The sequence below is a fragment of the Falco rusticolus genome, chromosome 4 (genome assembly GCF_015220075.1).
Source record: "Falco rusticolus isolate bFalRus1 chromosome 4, bFalRus1.pri, whole genome shotgun sequence".
Lineage (NCBI taxonomy): Eukaryota > Metazoa > Chordata > Aves > Falconiformes > Falconidae > Falco > Falco rusticolus.
In genome coordinates, this window is record NC_051190.1 from 105,340,335 (window position 1) to 105,361,352 (window position 21,018).

At 38.1% G+C, this 21,018-nt stretch overlaps 1 protein-coding gene across 1 annotated transcript in view; it reads left to right on the plus strand.

The window, feature by feature from the left end:
• ZNF385D (zinc finger protein 385D) overlaps positions 1 to 21,018 on the plus strand; it is a 437,007-nt gene that overhangs the window by 46,721 nt on the left and 369,268 nt on the right. The window lies entirely within an intron of this gene.

Consider the following 21,018-nt stretch of genomic DNA (forward strand, 5'->3'; position numbering starts at 1 on the left):
TTAAATTAAGAAAAAGTTAGCATGCTTCAGGCAAGCTGATTACTTGGGTTATTTCAATGGCTATTTGATGGTAGGTATGTATTTTATTTCCTCATCAAAATGTTGCATGTAATAATGGAGCCTGAAGTGCCCTTGAATTTTACCTCCAAAAAAATTAACTTGCATAGAAAAAATGAAATGAAGGTCGGTAAATATAAATTAATACAAAAAATCTGCAAAGAAAAAAAAAAGATGAGCTGATGAGTAAATTGTTGTAAATAGTGGAAAAGTATACTGTAGAAGGAAAGTGATGAAAGGTAGATAAGAGTATTAGAGAAAAACAGTGATTTCTTTTTCTCCCCAGTGCTAGATGGAATATACTTTTGTATCATATTGGGATGAGAAATGTAGGTGTGTGGGGGGGGAAAGACATCTGGCTACAGTAGGATCTGATTCTGGGAAAATTAAGAAAAATGAAGGACGTTGTTGAGGTTAGTGTGAAGAAAAGAATTGTAGGCTACATCTGTTTTAACAAAACAAGGGAAATAAAATGACGTTTTTGGTTCCTTTTGTAATGTATCTGGGGACATATTCATTAACTCATGTTGAATGTTATGTAATGGAATTGAGGGATGAACAATTGCAAGTTTGCTGAAGCTTCAATTTGTAGTGAGAAATACAGCTAATAAATATTTATGTGAAGCAATAGATACGTCTTTTTTTTTTTTTTTCCTAAAACTAGCTAAACTTTGAGGAAAAGTGCCATCAAACCAACCTACCAGCTAGGGATAAATGTGGCGGCGGGGGAAATAACTCTTAACTTTAAACTTCCTTTGACCCTTGATTGATTCTGGAGGGTAGCTCCCACTGTATTACAGGAGACCAAGATTTAAGTTTACATGCCAGGAAAGCGTGCTTAACCATATAGATGCTCTTGTGATTGCTTGTCTTGAAAATTGTCTGTCTCTTTTTTATTATTCTTATCTTATTGGAAAATTCCAAACCTTCCTGTGTTTTATAAAACCAGTCTTGCACATGTCCATACAGGGACTTGTGAAGTTTTCCAAAGGGGCAATAGCTTTTATTTACTTATGGCTTTACATTTATATTTCTCAGTTGTTCTGGTCCATATTCCTGTGGAATAGGAGTTCCCAAAGAGAGATCCTCTTCAAAGCCTTGGCCTACATACATGAGCACTGGTACCTTCAGAGAATAATTCCAGAATTTTCTTGTCTTTCTACACATATATCTTGCATGTAAAATACATACATAAACATGTATCACAACAACTTCTGAAATTATAGATGTTACTATTTAAATATTTATTATAGAAATAAATTTGAGAAGTCTATGCCTAGACAATAAGGTAGACTTACTTTTGGCAGCATATCCAGTAGCAGAGAAATGTTTTTGCGATGAATCAGATGGTTACTATTTAGGCCTTTTCTCTTCAGACATGCATTTTGATTTGGTAGCAAGCAAAACGATGCATATATTTGTCTTCTCCCCTCTTCTCATAGGTATTACAATACAACCTGCTTTCCTCATGACTGCTCCTATTCAATAAAATTTTTGTAATCTTTTTCAGTGCTGCCTTCAAGAAAAATGCTAGATATTAAATCAGATAAAAGGTGAGACTATTTTTGTCTTTGTATTTATTTATTAAATACAAGCATTTCAATTCCATGAATAAAAGGTAGAATTGAGAATGATGTTGGAAATTTGGAGAAGGATAGCAATGATGAGAACAGCAGTCTAGAAATAAAATTTAAGGAATAGGTTTGACTGTCCATAGCATAGAGCTGAGCCTATATTGGTTATAAGAACTTGGCACTTTCAGGTTGCTACGTGGCAAGGTACCATCTTGGAGTCCCTTGGTTGTCTGCGCATTAATTTGAAGTGCTGGTGTTGTGTGACAGCTTTGCTCTGCTGTCATCCTTACCTATTTTTCAGTTCTTCACCCTTCTGCTGAAAACATCCCGCTGTATAGTACTAATTTAACTGTTGAGAATACAGTTACAGTAAGTTACAGAGCAATATTTTTAGTATTTCAGTAATGTGTTATTTATACATCACTGACACAAGTAGTGCATGGAGCTTCTTTATTGACAGCTATGCAGCAGCATCCTCTTTACATTCATGCTGCTGGGATATTGTGTGTTTAGGTAGTGTTATTGGGATGTGAATCAGAGATCTTATGTTGCAATGCACTGTCCCTATACATCTAATCTGCATATGCCCCCCTCCCCCCCCCCCCCCCCCCCCGTTCTTACAGAAAAAAAAAATCTTCATTACATTTCTCAATAAAGCATCTTTGGGCTGTTCTCATATTGTGTTTTACAAAACATCTCCTGTAACCTGTTCTGTAGTGATATTCACCGCATTATTTCATGAAACTCTGCCAATAAAAATTCTGCTTGTCTTCACCACAAATATAATCATAAAATTAATCAGGATTATTTGTATGAATGAGAAAAGGGAATATTTGACCTATGTTACCTCATAAGAAAGTGACAAACAATTAGCCGTCAAATTTTAGTATCTTCCTACAAAACCATGAAGGTACGTTCCTGTGCTGTTCTCTAGAGCTGTGAAGTATCTCATCCTTTTGGAGCTTGTCCTGGTTTCAGCTGGGACAGAGTTAATTTTTTTCTTAGTAGCTGGTGCAGTGATGTGGTTTGGATTTGGTGTGAGAGCAGTGCTGATAGCACACTGATGGTTTGGTTGTTGCTGGGTGATGTTTATACTCAGTCAAGGACTTTTCAGTTTCTCCAGCCCTGCCAGTGAGAGGGCTGGGGGGGCACAGGAAATGGGGAGGGGACACAGCCAGGACAGCTGACCTGAACCAGCCAAAGGGCTATTCCGTACCATACGGCATCATGCTGGGTACATAAACTGGGGGAAGAAGAAGGAAGGGGGGGGGGGAACATTTGGCATTACGGCATTTGTCTTCCCGAGTGACTGTTATGCGCAGTGGAGCCTGGCTGTCCTGGAGATTGCCAATCACCTGCCTGCCCATGGGAAGCAGTGGATGAATTCCTTGTTTGCTTTGCTTGTGTGTGTGGCTTTTGCTTTACCCATTGAATTGTTCTTATCTCAATTCTTAAGTTTTACATTCCTTTCTGATTCTCTTACTCATCCCTCTGGGGAGGGGGGAGTGAACAAGCAGCTGCGTGGTAGTTGGTTACCAGCTGGGGTTAAACCATGACAGAGCTGAAAGCCCAATGTTGATGTTTTTTAAAAAAGCCAATGCAAAGTTAGGAATTATTAGAAAGAAGTAGAAAACAGATCATCATGATTCTGAATGATTCCATGTTATGCCTGCGTGTTCAGTATTTGGGCCAGTTCTGGTCTCTCTCTCTCTCAAAAACCATGTAGTAGAAGTGGGGTAGATTCTAGCAGCAAACATCATCAGTGGTATACAATGACTTCTGTGCAAGGATGGACTAATTGGCTGGCACTCTTTACCCATTCCCGCCCCCCCCCCCCCCCCCCCCCCCCAAAGGGAGCTTATTTTAGAATGCTGTAAAATTGTAAGTGGCATGGAGAAAATGAATAGGGAAGACATGTTTGCTGTCTCATCTAAGAAAAGAACAAGGGGAAATAAATGAAACTAGGAAGAGATGGCTTAAAGCGAACAAAAAGAACTACAGTGCATAAACTCCTTGCTGCAAGAAGCTGTAGATAATAAAAGCTGACATGGGTTTAAGGTATGATTGCAGAGTTTCAAATAAAAGAAATCTATGAAGTGTTCTTTTAACAACAAAGCCCCCACAACCCCCCCTGACAATGAAGCAAACAAACGAACAACCTCCAAAGAAACCCCCAGCACTTCAGTATTAGAAATCCACAAAGTGTTGGGGAAAGAAAGGCTTTTCGAGGGGTAAATGCTAGATACTTGATCTGTTCTGAAACTCTTCCCTACCTCCAACCAACTTCTGTTGTTGTAGACATGCTAGATGGACTTGTGTTGTTATCTCTTATGCTCTTGTGGTCTACCAGCAGATTAGCAGATAAAGTTATTTTTCCATATGTTTTATTTTTAAATAATACGTTGTTTGTGTTTATATATATCTAAAGATATCTAAAAAAATGTTCATCACAACCAAGTGTAATTCAATGCAGTTTAAAGTAGTATGCCAGGATAGGAAGCTGCTTTCCCAAATTCTGCACTTGTTTCAGTGATAAATTCCTTGCTGCTCATATGAAAATGTGCAGAAATCTATTTCAAGGCTTTATGGCATTTGTTTCAAGGCTTAATGGTTTCATTTTGTGTATATGTATTTTGGAGTAAAAACTGTAAATGTGATGATAAATAACAAATGCATTTGAAAGCGTGTATGTTTTTTGAGAACATGGGTAATTCCTCCTATTCCATTTGTATAATCTCTGCTCTTAAGTAACACTGGGTGGAAGAGCTTAACAGTATAAATCTTATTTATTTATTTATTTTTCTTATATTGTTACTGGGAAATAGAAAGCCTTGCCATCTACCAACAAAACCATACAGGCATGCAGCAAGGAAACCCCTAAACATTTCACAGAGGTTTTCTTAAGGGAGATGCTTAGAAAACCATTCTGGCAGTGCTGCAGATGTGCAGGTATGAGCAACGCCATTCATGGCATTGTTGAAACTGGGCTCTTTGCAGGACTCCAGTACAAGGACTATTTATCAGGTAGGCAGCTCGTCAGGTTGTGCAAAAGACACAATCTCCCAGTTACCTTCTAGTGATAATAAAAGGAACTGAAGGCATTGTGTACTTTGTTTGTGAAAAGCGTTAGGATCCTGTATGATTTATTGAAACAGATTATCTAAATCATCATTGCGCATGTTAAAAAACTAACAGTATTTTGTTATCTTTTGAGATGAAATTTGTCAGTGGGTCCTGCTTTTGTGTTTTAGTTATTTATAGATTCCCACAGAGTGTTTTGAGCTATGCACATAGAAATCATCTTTGCTATAAAAAGGACCAACCGACTCCTTCCCAAGAGGCTTTTGCATGGTACAGAGAAAAATAATAAAAAAAAAGTTTTTGCTCATAGTGCACATCTGTGATGTTGTGTAACTTAAATTTCTCCTGCTGCTTGACATTTACTTACCCAGAGTGTATCTCAGAGAATGGTTTGTCATTTTGGTGATATTTTTTTTGTAATAAACATGAGTGTGTTAAATGCAAATAGCTACATTAATGTGACATTATTGCTGAAATTTACACACGTGAAGTCAGGAAATTCAGAATAATGATTCCCACGACTGTCATAACTTGCCCCCTTTCTTAAGTGAGGTGTACTTTTTTCTGTTATCCTCTGTAAGCACTTGTCTTGTTAAACACTGAATGTTGTTTCTCTGGTCAGACCACTGCCTTTCTCATATACAGCTTTGGATTTTGCTGACATGATTGTGTTATAATTTCCTCAGCAGTTGTTTAGTATCAGGGAAATAGATACAGTGAGAAACCAATGCCTGTCAGTCTGAAATGTGTCTCTTTCCTCAAAGATTATTTTAACCTGAATGCAGACAGTGTCAGGGCCTGAAGGTGTGCAGAAGTCCTGGCTAAGGGGGGGCCAGTCATCAGATCTTCAGTGCAAACCAAGAAGAATGAAGCAGTTTTGGGGTTTTTTTTACCACCAGAGTGTGTTTTGACTTGACATAGTTCACCTTTATATAATTATAAAATATTTCTGCTCTTGGTATTCTTCAGCTCCACAGTGTTAGGCTGTTGCAGCATGTTCCAGTAACGGGTTTTCATTTGGCACAGTGATATTATTTTCTTAGGTGAGATCAATTAACACAACATGCAAATGATTTAGAGTTAATTTAGCTGAATCTAAATGAACAGTTACACCAGATTACTATGTTGGTAGGAGGGTATGATATTTTTTTTCCTGAGAAATGCTGTATCGGAAATCTTTTCAGCCATCGTTACTACAAAATCTTGGAAATAACATTTTCCCCTTCTCTCTCCCTGTTTCAGAGGGAAAAGTGCGCGTTTGGGAGGACAGGTATTGGCATATCCAAAACATTTTTCTCAGAAAGATGTGAACCCTTCGGAAGTAGGATAGAATCAGCACAAAGTGGGAGTCTGCAGGAACAGCAGACGACTTTGGTTGTTTTTGACTATGATATGTGTTTTTACTTAATTGGCTAAAGTAAAAAAATGCATTAAATGCAAGAAACATGGTGTATTTCCACTTTTGGAAGCTTTGCTTTATTTCCTAAATATCTTTATAATGGGCAAAGGACACAGTATGGCTGTGTAATAAGAATGCTGTTTTGAAGGCAGGGCCTTGAATTTACACACGTGAAGACACAAAAAATCCTTCAGTGCTGTTCTTAGCAAGCCGTTTAGGCAGCAGCAGAGGGCAGGGCTGTCAGGCAGCCATCAGGGGTCTGCAGGTGAATTGGTGCAGTGGAGACCCGCAAACCTGGCATCAATTGTATAGTTTACTCCTACACCCTGCAGTATTTAGGCTGGTCTTCCCCTTCAAGGTGGCATCTCCATAGGCTTCTCTGCAGGTCAGTTGGTAAAGAAATGGCGAAGAAATATTTTTGTTTTCTATTTGAAAGTAGGCATTCCTCATTGTTCTGTGTTTTGCTTGTTTTAGTATCTGTAGATACTGTAGGTTTATGTGTATGTGCTTGAAGTCAAAGGCTGCTCAATTAATCAGATGTTTTGCTAATTGGCCTGATATTCAGCCTTGCTGAGCGCTAACCAAAATGGGTATAAAGGTTCCTGTTTCACAGTGTGTATTTGGAGTTATCTGTGTGTATAGATTTGTAGAAAATATTCTAGCACATGGTGAATAACATTCTGTAATGCATTTCACATATGTTGAAAACAAACAAAAGGAGCTTTATCAAGCATCCACCAAGTAAATTCATTCTCAAGCTAAGACATTTTGTCCTAAGGGTGATTTTCTTTTAATAATTTACCATAGTGACTCATTTGAAAGTTCTTTCACCTTAATGACTTCTGTTGGTGGCACAAAGCTCCAGTGCCATCAGCATTCTGTGCCTAAACCTGCCATCTGCTGAGATGCTGCCAGGTACATTAACTCTTGTCAACTTAACAGAGATTTGTTGGAAGAGAAGCTGCTGCCTTCATAAGAATTTCAGACTGAGCCTTGACAGTTAATCTAAATACTGAAGCTACAGGGATTTTCCTGGAGGTAATTTTGAGTGATTATTAGTTGATTAAAGTAGTCCTCTGTGTCAGTTTCAATCGTGAATTGGCTTTATATGTGTTGGAGTCAGAGTTTATCATGCTGATGGATATTGGTGTGCAACTGAGTGTTTTTCACATAAATTGGAAAGAACAGTTTGGTAATCCCCTTTTACAAGCTGTAACAAAATCCCTCAGAGTAGCTCTGCAAACATGTCCTTCTAGTGCAATAGCACTAAGCAGCTAAAAGTTAAATACCCTTTTCACCTTCTGTTTTTATAAGGTAGACTCTCATGTGTGTCAAATCTGTTGTGTGACACAAGCTCATTTAAATATAAATAGGCATTCTCTGATAATGAAATTTTAAATGTGTCAGAACTGTAATATGACTGAATTGGATATTCATCCTATTGACTATAAACAGAAGAGCTGATTGTAGCAAATATGAAGTTATTTTGAATTTGCTGTACTGAAATCAGAAGTATGTTTCATTTTTAAACCTATAATCACAGCAATAATGAGCTCCTGTGCCATGCTTCAAGTACATCGTGCTTTGATTTGTAGCAAAAGACAGGTCTGACCGTCGCTTTCTGCCAGCTTTGCTTCCTCTTGCTGTAAGCTCTTCCGCTAGGTGATATATATGGTTTGTCCTGAAAGATCCGGCTCAGCCCTTCACCAAATTTGAGTGTTCTTTCTGAAAAGACAATCTATTTCATTGAGATCAAAGTAGATATTTTACTATTTTAATACAAAACTAGACAGAGCATTTATGAGTTTGGTATGGGTGCAGGAAGGTGAATTCAGTTCAGAAGTAAATACAAATTGAATTTTGTCCTCACTGTACTTTTGTAAAATTAGCAACATTAAGAATAAATATTTTAAATAAAAGAAGAGTCTCATTTGGATATCATGCATGAAAACTGGTTTTAAATTTCAGGACTGCATAAACTAGGAATTCTAATTCCCAGGTGTTTCTCTTCATATTTCTTTTGTGAACAGTTGCCATTAATTTAGAATCTGGAAAAGTGACCATGTAGCAATCACATTTCCATCTGCACTAACTTTATCAACACACTTACCTGCTAGTTCTTGTTTAGTTAATTTTATCGAGAGTTTCATACATTTTGGTATGATTTAGCTAACACGTAATTTGGATAATTCATGAGTTGGCCTCCTTTTAATCTTGGAAAACTCGTAATTGGAAGAGCATGTTGGAAAAGATTTCTCTAGTAGATAACATCCATAACTGCATGGATCTACAACTCGCAAAAACATTCAGTGAGGAGGCTGCTGGGGCTGTGTCACGTCAATAGGAAGAGATCTGGTGTAGGAGGGAGTCTTGTGCCTCAATTCCTGCGTGAAGGAGGAGAGCCAGCAGGGCTTCCTGTGGCCAGCCATACATCATGTTGACTTGGGGTTGTGCACATATCCCATCCCATGGTGTAGAGAGGAAGACATCTGGAAAACCATTGCTGGCTATTGCCTCCTGGAATTTCCCATTTTCTGGCTTTTGGGGGATTGCAGTGGATGTTTTGTGTTTTCATAGTTGTGCACAAGTTCTAATGTACAGCATGTAGAATCAGGAAAGGTAGCCATCCATTCTATGCATACTGACCACCTTCAGGGAAGCCATTCCCCCCCGATTTTTTTTATAAATCAACATTAATGCAGCATTTCTATGCCCCTATTTGTCAGATTTCTTGGTTTCACTTTCTTCAGATTTCCTGTTTGGCATTGTTTCTTCGGGCTTCTGCAAATTCCAAGTAACTGCACCGATAACTCCAGAGATACAGAATTAAGATTCTGCTTATCATATAAGGATGGAAACTTGTTCTTGTTGAGTAATGCTGAATCCTTGTTTACATTGTGTTAACGGTCACATTAATTCTGTCGTCTTCTTTTTTCTGTGTCTCTTCTCTCTACATTTTGTCACTTATACTGTTAGTAGGTGTTAATGGTTTTATTTATTTATTTATTTCTACCCTGAAGCTTCTGTGGGAGTGAGTAGCAGGCAGGTGATTCAGGTTTTTATGCTAGTGTCAGCTGAATATTGGATATTCAGTGAATTTGATTTTCCAATTTCATATTTTCCATTTGACATGTTTACACATGAATATCTTTGCCAATTTTGATGGAGGGAAAGGCAAGGCTATAACTCCTTTGCTGAAAGTTTCAGAAGTTTCTAGATTTAAAGCTATTTGTTTCCAAGCTATTAGCAAGAAGTAGTAGATAGAAGGTTGATGGCGGAGGGAGAGTTTTAGGGTATAAAGTCTTCTGTCAGGCCTTTATCATTTTTTATAATTGCAGTACGTTGCTTAGTAAAAACTGACAAACCAGATTCATGGCGTTCATGAAGGTTCTTTCTATTTCTGTGCTGAATTGTCCTCCAGCTCTTATTGTAGACCTGAATCTTCTACTGACTGAAACTTTTAGCAGCTATATCTTGTTCAGTGAACATTAGAGAAAATTGAGATTTCTGGATGCATTGATTTATAGATATCCACACAGTGGATTTCCAAAGATTAATTTCCTTTAAAGGAGAGTTAAATATTCCATCCTTTCTGAAACTAAGGTATCGCAATACTAGCTGCCTTAGAAAATCGCACTCTTTTGTACATAATGGACATTATATGGTTTAGACAAAGGAAGGAAATGTGGGGCACAGACACATGTTTACTGGGTAAAGTGCACTCTGGTTAAAACTTACATTTTCATACATATACACTCATATTCCTGTTTTCCTCACCTTCCCCTCCTGTCCCCTGCACAGTCCCTGCACTATGAGTTTGAATACAGTGCTGTGGAGCAATGCTGGTCTGTGGTTTTGGTTTCTCTTGGTTTTTCTTAAAGGAATGGTGTTTATATATGCAGAAAGCAAGTATTGGCCTTCTTTATTGGCAAATGGTGATAGAGACATGTATAGAGACATATTTTAGAGGAGACTGATTCAAGAAAGTGCCTTTGAAGCAGCTGTACTTTAGTGCCAGTTCTGCTTCATGCCTGCTTCGGGGTCGCTGACCACTAAAGGATGCCGTAGTAATTCCGAATCTTTGAAATCATGTTTATTTGAAATAGGATTAGGAAGAGGAAGAGAAGGGTCAAATTGAAAGCCACATCAATTTCTGTAGCTGGGTTCTTAAAATAACAAAAACGAAGCATGAGATCATGTTGCGTGCAGGAGTGATATTTATCTCTTCTGCTCTGGTGGTGTTGCTTTCCCCTCAGAGCAGTAATTTGCGGCCGTTGCATGACCACACTTGGCAGTTTCACATGGAGAAGAGAACTGGATACAGCCTTCTGCTGAGGCAAAAGGGGATTTCAAAATTGCCTTGAAAATTTACACAAATTGAATAAGTGATTGTGGTGGTTAGACGGATAACAAGTGAAGCTGCTTTAATAAACTGACTCTTTTTTTTTTTATCTTCTCCCCCTCCCTGCCTCCCTGATACCTGTTAGGGAAAAAGGAGTAAGTGCCATTCAGTCGATCTGGAATGGTTACAGTTGTGAGATAATACAGTTGGCTCTTCAGTTTGTTCACGAAGTAAGGCAGTATTGTACTTGGAGATGTGCTTTACCTACCCACATGACTCAAGTGGTGTGCGAGTGAAGAGGGATGTAATTAATTTAGCAAGAATGCACTTTCAAATACAGCTATATATTTTTCATTGACAGTAAATAAATGGAAAAGGAAATTACTTCTGCTTTGTATTGTAGCATTCTGTTTAGCATTATAAGCTTACTTTCAGTTATTTAATTCTGAGGCTGCAGATTTTTGCAGCAAAACAATCTATTGGAAAGTTACTCCATTCAGATGTACCTTGAGGAAACACAGGTATTCCAAGGCTTTATTTTAAAATGAAACTTTAATGATTTTTCACAAACATGTTAAAAGGTGTGATGTGATTCAATTTTACTTACTAGACTTGTCTTTAGATGTTCCCATTGTTTGCATTCTTAAACTATATTAGTTTATCACAAAAATCTTTCTTGGTGTTCTCAACACAAGATAATCTTCCTAATTGCTCTCCTGACTTGACAATATGTGTGCAGTTTGAAAATGTTTCCATACAGATTATCTACTGTTACTGATATTTTGCAAGGCAGAAAGTTTGATGTGTGGGTCAGAGAAAGAGTAGATGCCTAATACATCCTATTTTTGCAAGCTGTTGTGATCGCCTTGCTGTACTACTCACCCCCCATCCCCCCTCAAGCCCTGAAGAAATGTGTAGAAATAATTACAAAGATTAATCCTTCAAAGAAGGTCCCAATTCTTGGCTATATGAATTGTACCTTTTTAGAATTCAATTGCTTTTTTTTTACCTGAACATATTGGAGCAGTGTACCGTGAACATGGTATTGGACAAATCGCTTTTGATTCAGTGACAATTGTCTACCAAACTGATGGGATTTGCTTATTTGTTTTTCTTGAAAAGAAAATAAAAATACTTAGAAACCCCCAACCCAACCAAGCTCCAAATACACTGATTTTTTCTTATCTCTATGTATACTACTTAGACTTGTAGATCTCAGGGAATTCATAAATAATTTGGCTTTTTTTTCTTTACTCATTGTTTCAACTGAAGATGTGTAAAACAGAATGGTACCATAGATGCTGATTTATTCTTTATCATAAATAGCTGAAGACAGAATAACTGTTTCTTCCCAGCTCTTCTGCTATTCTAATTATGGAGATGTTTTCCACAACTGACAGTTGGCTTCTTTTGCTCATCCTAGAGGGCTGTTACCCATGTTGGCTGTTTTAATGCTGTGTTCAGTACTTTATATAAAGTGAAGATATGTGGAACAGATTTTGATGCTTATCTCCTGCAACAGACAGCGTAAGTCAACTGTTTGGACTGAGGTCACTTGGCTTGTTCAGCATTGAGAGAAGGTGACTTCATCATAGTCTACAACTACCTCACGGGGAGCAGTGAAAGGGGAGGTGCTGGTCTCCTCTCCCTGGTGACCAGCTACAAGACACGAGGAAATGCTATCAAGCTGCTTCAGAGGAAGTTCAGATTTGACGTTAGGAAAAGGCTCTTCCCTAAGAGGGTGGTTCATCACTGGAACAGGCTCCCCAGGGAAGTGGTCGCGCCACCAAGCCTGTCAGAGTTCACATGGTTTACTTTTAGGTAGTCCTTTGGGAAACAAGGAGTTTGACTCAATGATCTTTATAGGTCCCTTCCAACTTGAGATATCCAGTGGTTCTAGATTGCGTAGAAGCGGAGGGTGACAGTGGTGATTAATATTCTTCAAATGAGAACGTGGTAACACTAAGTATATTCTAGTATAATGTTTGCAAACTGACTTTAAATACATGTAAAATTATATATTTTTGAGGAAAAAGGACAGGTATACGCCAGGTTCATAACAAAAAGGAGTTATAGACTTAATGTAATAGTTTTATTTAGCTGCAAACCAATGTTTTAGTCAATACAAACTTATCAATATTTTATTTAAGAAAACAGGTATAAAGTGCAAATGTAAAATAAGCTAAATTAAACATTTTCAGTGAATGCTTCTTACTTTGTTCCTTTAATCTGAAGATAATTAATATTTTAGGCATTTTAATTTAAGCTGCTCTAGCTGCTCAGAGAAACATTTTGACAGAAATTCTACTCCGTGGCTGTTTATCATTCTCATTGTAGAACATCTGTCTGCCTTAAATCTACTGAACTTGCATGTGAAAATGTCACTGCAAATATGTTCTTGTTAATGGCTAGGATACCTGTAATTACTGTGTCTAGCTTTAATATAAATGCTTTATGTATTCCGTGTGTCTTCTGCAAAGTAATGTCGTTTATTACAATGTGCCAGTGTCTAAAAGCAGGTTTGAACGTACGTTTTACTCTATTTGCAAAATACCTTATTTCCTAGTTGTCTTTAATTGAAATAATTTCTCTGTGCTAAGTCCTTCACAAAACAGAGGAGCAGGATCGAATATTTTTGAAACATTGTATGAGTTTCACTTATATTGATTTAAATCCTGATAATCAGGCATACTACTATGTTGTATACCTGCAAAGTGTTCTGCATTCACAGGATGCCTGTGGTGGGAAGGCTTCCCCAACCCCACCCCAAGAGGGTATTTTTACAGATTGATGAGATCTCCCCAAGCCTTCTAAGTTTACTTTGTGTTCCCTTATTTGTTCAACTGTGGCCACTTTTCTTACATTTTAGTACCTTATAGTGGTATGTGGAGATCTCAAGGGATATTTTTGGAAACTTTCTTATGGAATATATCAAGTAAATCTAAATCCTGAATTGACAGTAATAATACATTCAGGTTCTTTTTAAGCATAGATTGATGAATAGTGACAACGTGGGTAAAAATACTGAAATTGTGCTAACTGAAAAAAATTGAAGGAGCTGTCTACCTGTCAGAGGTTGAGCTTTAATCCTGTAAGTCACTTCAAGAACAGTAACTGCATTGCTGTAGTATTTATATGGATGATGCTGAATGAGCCATGTGATGGGCTCCCTTTAAATTACCAGATCAATGGTAGCCCTGTCCATTTCCCATTGACGTCCATTAGATCACTCTCTAAGTGAGTTCAGAAGGGTTGAAGTGAAAAAATATCATCAATGCCCAAGAGAGAGATTTCTTACCAGTTTTTTTTGAGATTATCAAATGAAATTCAGGTTTGTACAACCTCCTCATCAGAAGCTCATTCTCCCAACCTTAGAACTCGGCTATACAAAAAGCAAAAGGAATAGTAAAGTGAGCATTTTTCTTGCATGCAAAGGATGTGTATCTGCCTGCATTAGCAAGAGCACTGGGAGTAGTTTCAGGGTCCCGTCTTGAAAACCACTGGCAAATACTGGAGAGTGAGAGGGGAAAAAGAAAGGGCATGGTACAATGTTGTTAAAAAAGGAACAGCAGAAGCGAATGAGTGTGAACTCTGTAGTGCCTGAGTTGTTATTCTTGCTTCTGCTTTGGATTCATTGGAGCTTCATTGGAAGAGACTTCAACTGTCAACCAGTGCGCTCAAGCATGGTGACTCCTCAGCCTTATTGCAGGCATAGCAATTAGTCCTGCAGAAACATAGGAATACAGTCGTTGCCTTAAAGAGAATCTGTCAGCAACCAAATAGTAATTATAATGGCATACTATAGCAAGTACATGATGAATCTTTAGCTAAAGTAAATTACCTGATAGCTTGTATTTTAACTTCATGTACTGCTGTAGTGCTGCTTCCTTACATAAGCTGATAAGGTATACAAACCTGCTGACTATAATTTTTTCAGTAGTCTGTATTTATTTTTTTAAATACATTTTCACTTCATCTGTTGACTCTTTGTCCAGGGATGCTTGTATGTCAGCTAATCAGAGTTGTTGCCGTCTAGAGAAACTGAAGATCAAATACCTGTAAGAGCTGGCTTTGTCTAAGTTGAGTCCCACTCATTGGATTCACTACCCTGATGAGGACTAGCTGATTTGTAATGTGCTATGATATGTTCCTCTGCCAGATTTCCTCTGCTGTCACTGTTCTGCTGTGCAGCATGTGCAAGTCCAATGCAACTTCAGCTCACAGAATTTGCAGCATAGGTGCTGCATGGCTGATGGGCTGAAGCATTAAATCATCTATATAATCCAGCATGTGTGTGTATTGTACACCAGACTTACTAATTAGTTCCTGTGAAAATGTGTTTCATTTATTTTTGCATAGCTTTTTTCCTCAGGTTCAAACGTGAAATATTTTGAAATCTCAGGTCTTTTTCATGGTTTGGAAATTTCATTGGAAGTCTGGTCTCAGGTAAAAACCAAAATCAAAGCCACATTTGGTTTCCAGAGTTTTTCTCTTTCATGTAAACTATATTTACAACATTAAAACTTCTGGGCAAGTATACAGATAGTCTGCAAATGAGGCTATGACCCAGAAAATTTACCAAGTATATATGTGTGTGTTGGGGGGGAAAGTATTAACTTTTAAAACATTAAACCAATAACTCAGCTGTCAGTTTAAATTTAACCATAATCCTTGGTTTTCACTTTCACGTCCTTTTGCATATTTCAAACATGGTGCTTCTCACAGAGTGCTGTAACACACAGTGGAGAAAAGGAAATTCTCCCAGGCTGATGTGCAACAGCCCACAGTACCTGTCACTCTCAAGTTTTGCATAGATTTTTTGTTTTCATTCATTCTTTTCTCCTCTGTTTTTCATCCCATCCTACTGTGGAGTTATCATGCTGAGACTTTATGCTTACCAGTACGTTTATCACTGCTGAATACCTGTGTGTAATTTTTGTATCCAGCTGTGGTGAAAGCATGTGCTATTAAGATACAGAAGAAAGTTGAGGCTTCCTTGCTGGCGCAAACCCTTGAAAAAACAAACATTATACAAAAAGAAATACCTTTTTGCAGTCATTAACAACATTTTAGGTGGGTAGTTGTTTTTGTGGTTTGTTTTGTTTTGGTTTGGTTTTTTTTATGTTTGGGGTTTTTTTATTTTATTTTACTTGACCTTCACTGTCAAACTTATCTTCCTTCAGGAATTTGTGTCACAGTTTTAAGGTGAATCTAAGTGTTGGGAGAGATTTTACTTCCATACACTCTGTGAATGAGTTCTTGTTTTCCAAATTCTGTCTGTTTTTAGTGCAATGCTAAGCTCATTTTTCACAAAAACATAACAAGGAAATATGAAGGATTTTTTGATAGATGATGTATATTTGTTGATTGCTGAACACCAAGATAAGAGAGGTAAATCTGTTATACAAATTTAAAAAATGAATGCACTGTTCTAATAGTATGGCAGGAAGTATTTATAACACCATATATATTCAAGATATGGCCCATAATACATCCTAGTTCTAGTGATCTCTGACAGAAGTATGAAGAAAGGAGACTTAAGTGACCCTGAGCTGGAACAGAAATAGAAGGAAAAGCTTTTACACTGTGAATGAGATATTCCTATACATATATTCTCTGTCCCCAGAGAAAGGCAAAATACTATTTTATTTAGCAGATTAAAAAAAAATATGTTTCTTACTTGACTATGGTTTAGCCTTTTATCTTAGAAGATAGTCTTTCAGACTACCATTCATTTAGTGTGCTAATTACATGTTCAGTTTGTGATCTAGTCTAACATTCATATTCTTTACTCTAAAAGTTCAGCCTAACCAGTTTTTCCCCATCCTGTAGTTGTGTGGGTGATGATTTCCATTCCTGTCTTAAGAGATCTTCTCGACAGGGGTTTTCTTCACCTTGTCAATTTATTTTTGAATTAAACTTTGCCTCTGACGTGCTTTCCATCCCTTCATGCTTGGACAAGGGGACCGAGTGCACCCTCAGTCACCTTGCGGATGGCACCAAGTTGGGTGGGAGTGTTGATCTGCTGGAGCACAGGAGGGCTCTGCAGGGGGATCTGGGCAGCCTGGACCGATGGGCCAGGGCCAGCTGTATGAGGTTCAACACGGCTCAGTGCCGGGTCCTGCACTCGGGTCACACCAACCCCACGCGGCGCTACAGGCTGGGGAAGGGGGGCTGGGAAGTGCCTGGTGGAAAAGGACCTGGGGGTGCTGGTCAGCAGCTCGCTGAACACAAGCCATCAGTGTGCCCAGGAGGGCCGGCAGCACCCTGGCTTGTATCAGAAACAGTGTGGCCAGCGGGGCAAGGGCAGTGATCGCCCCCCTGTACTCAGAGCTGGTGAGGCTGCATCTTGAATGCTGTGTTCAATTTTGGGCCTGTCACAAGGGGAACATTGGGGTGCTGGAGCGTGTCCAGAGAAGGGCAGTGAAGCTGGTGAAGGGTCTGGAGCACAGTTCTTATGAGGAGCAGCTGAGGGAACTGGGGTTGTTCAGCCTGGAGGAGGCTCAGGGTAGGCCTTATCACTCTCTACAACTACCTGAAAGGAGGGTGTAGGCAGGGGGGGGTCGGTCTCTTCTCCCAAGTGACAAGCTATAGGAAGAGAGGAAACAGCCTGAAGTTGCACTAGGGGAGGTTTAAATTGACTATTAGGAAAAAAATTCTCCACGGAAAGAGCATGGTTACCAAGCATTGGAACAGGCTGCCCAGGGTGGTGATGGGATCACCATCCCTGGAAGTGTTTAAAAAAAAAGGTAAATGGGTAAATGTGGTGCTTAGGGACATGGTTTAGTGATGGACTTGGCAATCCTGGGTTAACAGTTGGACTCTATGATCCTAAAGATCTTTTCCAACCTGAATGATTGTATGATTCTATTTATTCTGCCAGTTTGATAAATACATGCTGCATTTTATCATCCACTTGTTGATAATAATACTGGACAGCGAACACATCCCAGCAGAGCCAGTTCGTACATTTCTCATCTGGAGATATCATTGACAGTTAAGACTTGGTGTCTCTTTTCTTATAATTTCAGCATTAATGTCATAGAAGTTTCATTTAGAGTATTTTTTTTCAAAGCATCAGATGACTCTGAGTCAAGAGTTAGCGCCTGCATTTCCTCTCTCTTTAAGGCCCTTTACACTGCCAGGAGAGGAGTTGAAGTGTTTTTACATGGCAGTTTTTGACACTTTCAGGTTGGCTATTACTCAGCTTCTTGATACTTTTCAGGTACCAAGTTTGATTTTTTTGCTATTTTTCTGCAAATTGAAATTAAACTAGATTGCTTGTGTCTCAGTTTTTCATCTTTTTCCTTCCTCCTAGCTTTTATAGGCAGAGTCAGTATGTGCCTTTTTTTAGGCTTTTGACGCTTTATCTGTCCTCTTTGAATTCTTAAAGAAAGCTAACAACTGAGACTGGCTTTTTTTGTTGTTTGTTGGTTTTGTGGGTTCTTAGCCATTCCAGGGGTTCCTTGTCAACAGACAATAGCTGTGGCATTTCTACCCTAATAGTTTTGCATATCAGTTGAATTTATCATGATTCCCAATATTTTTTCCTGTGCTGTTATCAATGGAGATAATAGTGAAGAATTGAAATGAAACTGCAGACATTTATTTCCTTGTGATTATTAAAGGAGCTAGCAGTGCTGATAAAGTTAATTGAATATAGGCAAGTTTGTTTATTGGAAGAGCTCTGACAATTCTTTCATAGTTATTCAGTGAGAGAAGGAGCATCTTTTGTGTTGTGCTAACAAGGAGTTCTCAAATCAAGGGACAGACACTCAATTGTAATGTTATGAACATTAACAATTATATTTTCACATTGTAATATTCTTTCCATACAGGTTGAGACTGATTAAAGCTCATTTGTGCCTCCTATGTGATGGCAGTGCAAATCACTATGGAGAACTCCCCACTGATCTATTTATTTCCTTTCAAGCCTGCCTTGGTTGTTGGTGCAGGGATGTGCTGAAGATCCTCCAGGGCAAAGTGGTGGCTTGGCTTAGCTCCACAATCCGTTCTGAGCATTGAGGGCTTGGAGAAAGTGACGGAAGTGTAATAAACAGACTAATAACAGTATGTGAACCGATCTGAGCACCTCTGCCCTGCATACCTTTAAGTTTTTGCTGTGCCTGGACTAGCTTTATTAGCTGGAAGTGGTTCCTTGCTTCAGACAAGAACCTGTTTCACAAAGCCCTTTTCCCATCATAGGCTTCGTGGTCTGCTGACTACATGCACTGGGGACAAGCTCTGCTGTTTCCAAAGTCCTCATTTGAATGTCCCACTGTAGAAAGGACACTTGAAATTCAGGTTGCAAAGCGTGTTAGGTTATTCCTTTTTTCTAGTTGTTAATTTTTCCATGTAAATTAGGGCAATCATAAATGCAAATGAGCAGAGTGTTTGTTTAACTGGGGAGATTCATTCAGTGTCTAGTACCGTAATTCTTTTCTTTCTGGCTATTTCTCTTTTTCAATACTGCTTTTATTAGTTTCCACAAAAGACAGTGTATTTTTATGCCTAGTACTTAAATTTTTCTTTGCCAAGCAAGTTCACAAGGAGCAGTTCAGTTTCTTGTAAGGTAAAGGTGAGATACTAAGCTGAGTCAGAACTCCATGATGGATGCAATTTGTTGAGTAAATTGCACAAATTGCACGAATACAGGAACATACCATTGGGTAAGGTCGTGGAGAAGACTGAGCCTTGGCAGCAAGCATTTGAGTGTTCTCTGTTCCAAATATTAGCCAAATTTATGAATACTGTGATGAAACAGGTGCACTATACTGCTTCCCATACATACTGACAGGTTAAATGTTGTCTGTGCCATTGAAAGGCTCCCTTGAACACTTTGCTTTTGTCCAAAAACTACCTCTGTGAATGCAGTTGAATTGTAGATTACTAAAAACTGCTTTCTAACGATCAAAAAGAAAAAAAGAAACAGAGTACATTAAAATCTGCCTTGTTAGTTTTGTCCAAAATTATGCATTTATGTGTAGTTCCTTCAAATAAAATTACAGATATTGAAATAGCCATTATGTATCCTAATTATCCACTTTCTTCTATTAGATGTAATCTTTGTGATCCATTTCTTAGCAGAAAATAACAAACCCCAGTAATAACAAAACGTTTATTATATAAAGATGCCTTTTATTTCCGTGTTGACAAGTGACATTGTGTATATGCACAATAACTGTTTTGTGTAAAGATGTGGACATAAATTTTCGTCTTTTCATGTCTTAAACCATTTACTCTGCAAAGGTTAAAAAAGGATGGAGGTACTGCATGGTCTGATGTATACATTGATTTATAATATACTATATAGAAAGCTATTCCCAGACATCTACATGTGTTTTAATATAGGCAGCTGCATTTTGCCTGCGTAACTTCCTCTTGCAGTTTTGTTTAGAGACTGTCCACTTATTTGCATGAGTATGTTCTTGGCCTTCCTTTCTACATCTTAATGGATGTGAAAATTTCTTGGTGAGTTGCTCTCATTAGAACTAGTGACAGTACTGCACACTGCCTGTTAAGAAATCCTTCTCCACAAACTGAAATGAAGGTAACTAGAAAATCGTGATAAATTATAATCACCTTACAATTAAGAATAGGGCTGAAAATGAAGCTTCTCTTTCTGGTGTAGGATCAATTAACTACCCCTTAGAGATACTAAGTTATTAACATGCTAATAATTTTTTTTTTTCTGACCAAGTTGTAGCCAGGACACAAATTGCCAGCAGTTGACATTCAAAAGAGGATTTGAATTACTAAGTGGAAAATTGAAAAGAAATTGCTGTTTTACAGTAGAGCGATCTTTCATTAAATGTTACATGCAATCACCAGCTTTCCCAAAAAGGTATGGAGCATAACACACTTCAGAAGGTATTGTGCTAGTACAAACATTGTACTCCTTACGTGAATGTGTTTTATGGGAACGTGGCTAATGTACTTGCTGGGTCACTATTCCCACTTTAACATCACTTCAGATTCTTTCAAAAAAAAGACGACCAATAAATAATTGCCAGAAGGAGGAACAAAGTAACCCAGACCTACATCTCAAATGCCTGTATTATTTTCAGTAGAATAGTAGGGAACTTGAATGAAACAACCAAACAAACTCTTGGTTGCAAGAGAAATATCACATCTATAGCTGCAGGATTATACTGGAACGTACAGTTAAATATTCCCCAAGCTTCGTAATTTTCTCTTATTTTTATACCTTGCTTTTGTCACAGATTTATTAAGATATCATCTGATTTTATCCTTTGGGGAAGAACCATTCTTGGGTTTCTGCTTGGTTGGTAAATAATTAGTGGAAATGTTTTCTTAAAAGGCAGAAAAGAGCCTGTTGCTCTTCAGGGTCTTCAAGGCTATAATGCCAAGGCAGAGGATGAAATGCTTGTCCTTGAAACTTCTTGCTAGAATACACTTTGTGTTCAGTAAGATGCATAAAACAAGTGTTATGATTGCTGTTAAGTGCTGACATTGAAGAACTGATGTTTACTGGGATATACTGGATGTCTTTAAAATTTGAACAATATGACTTACATTTCTTTTGATCCCCTTTGCCAGCCTTT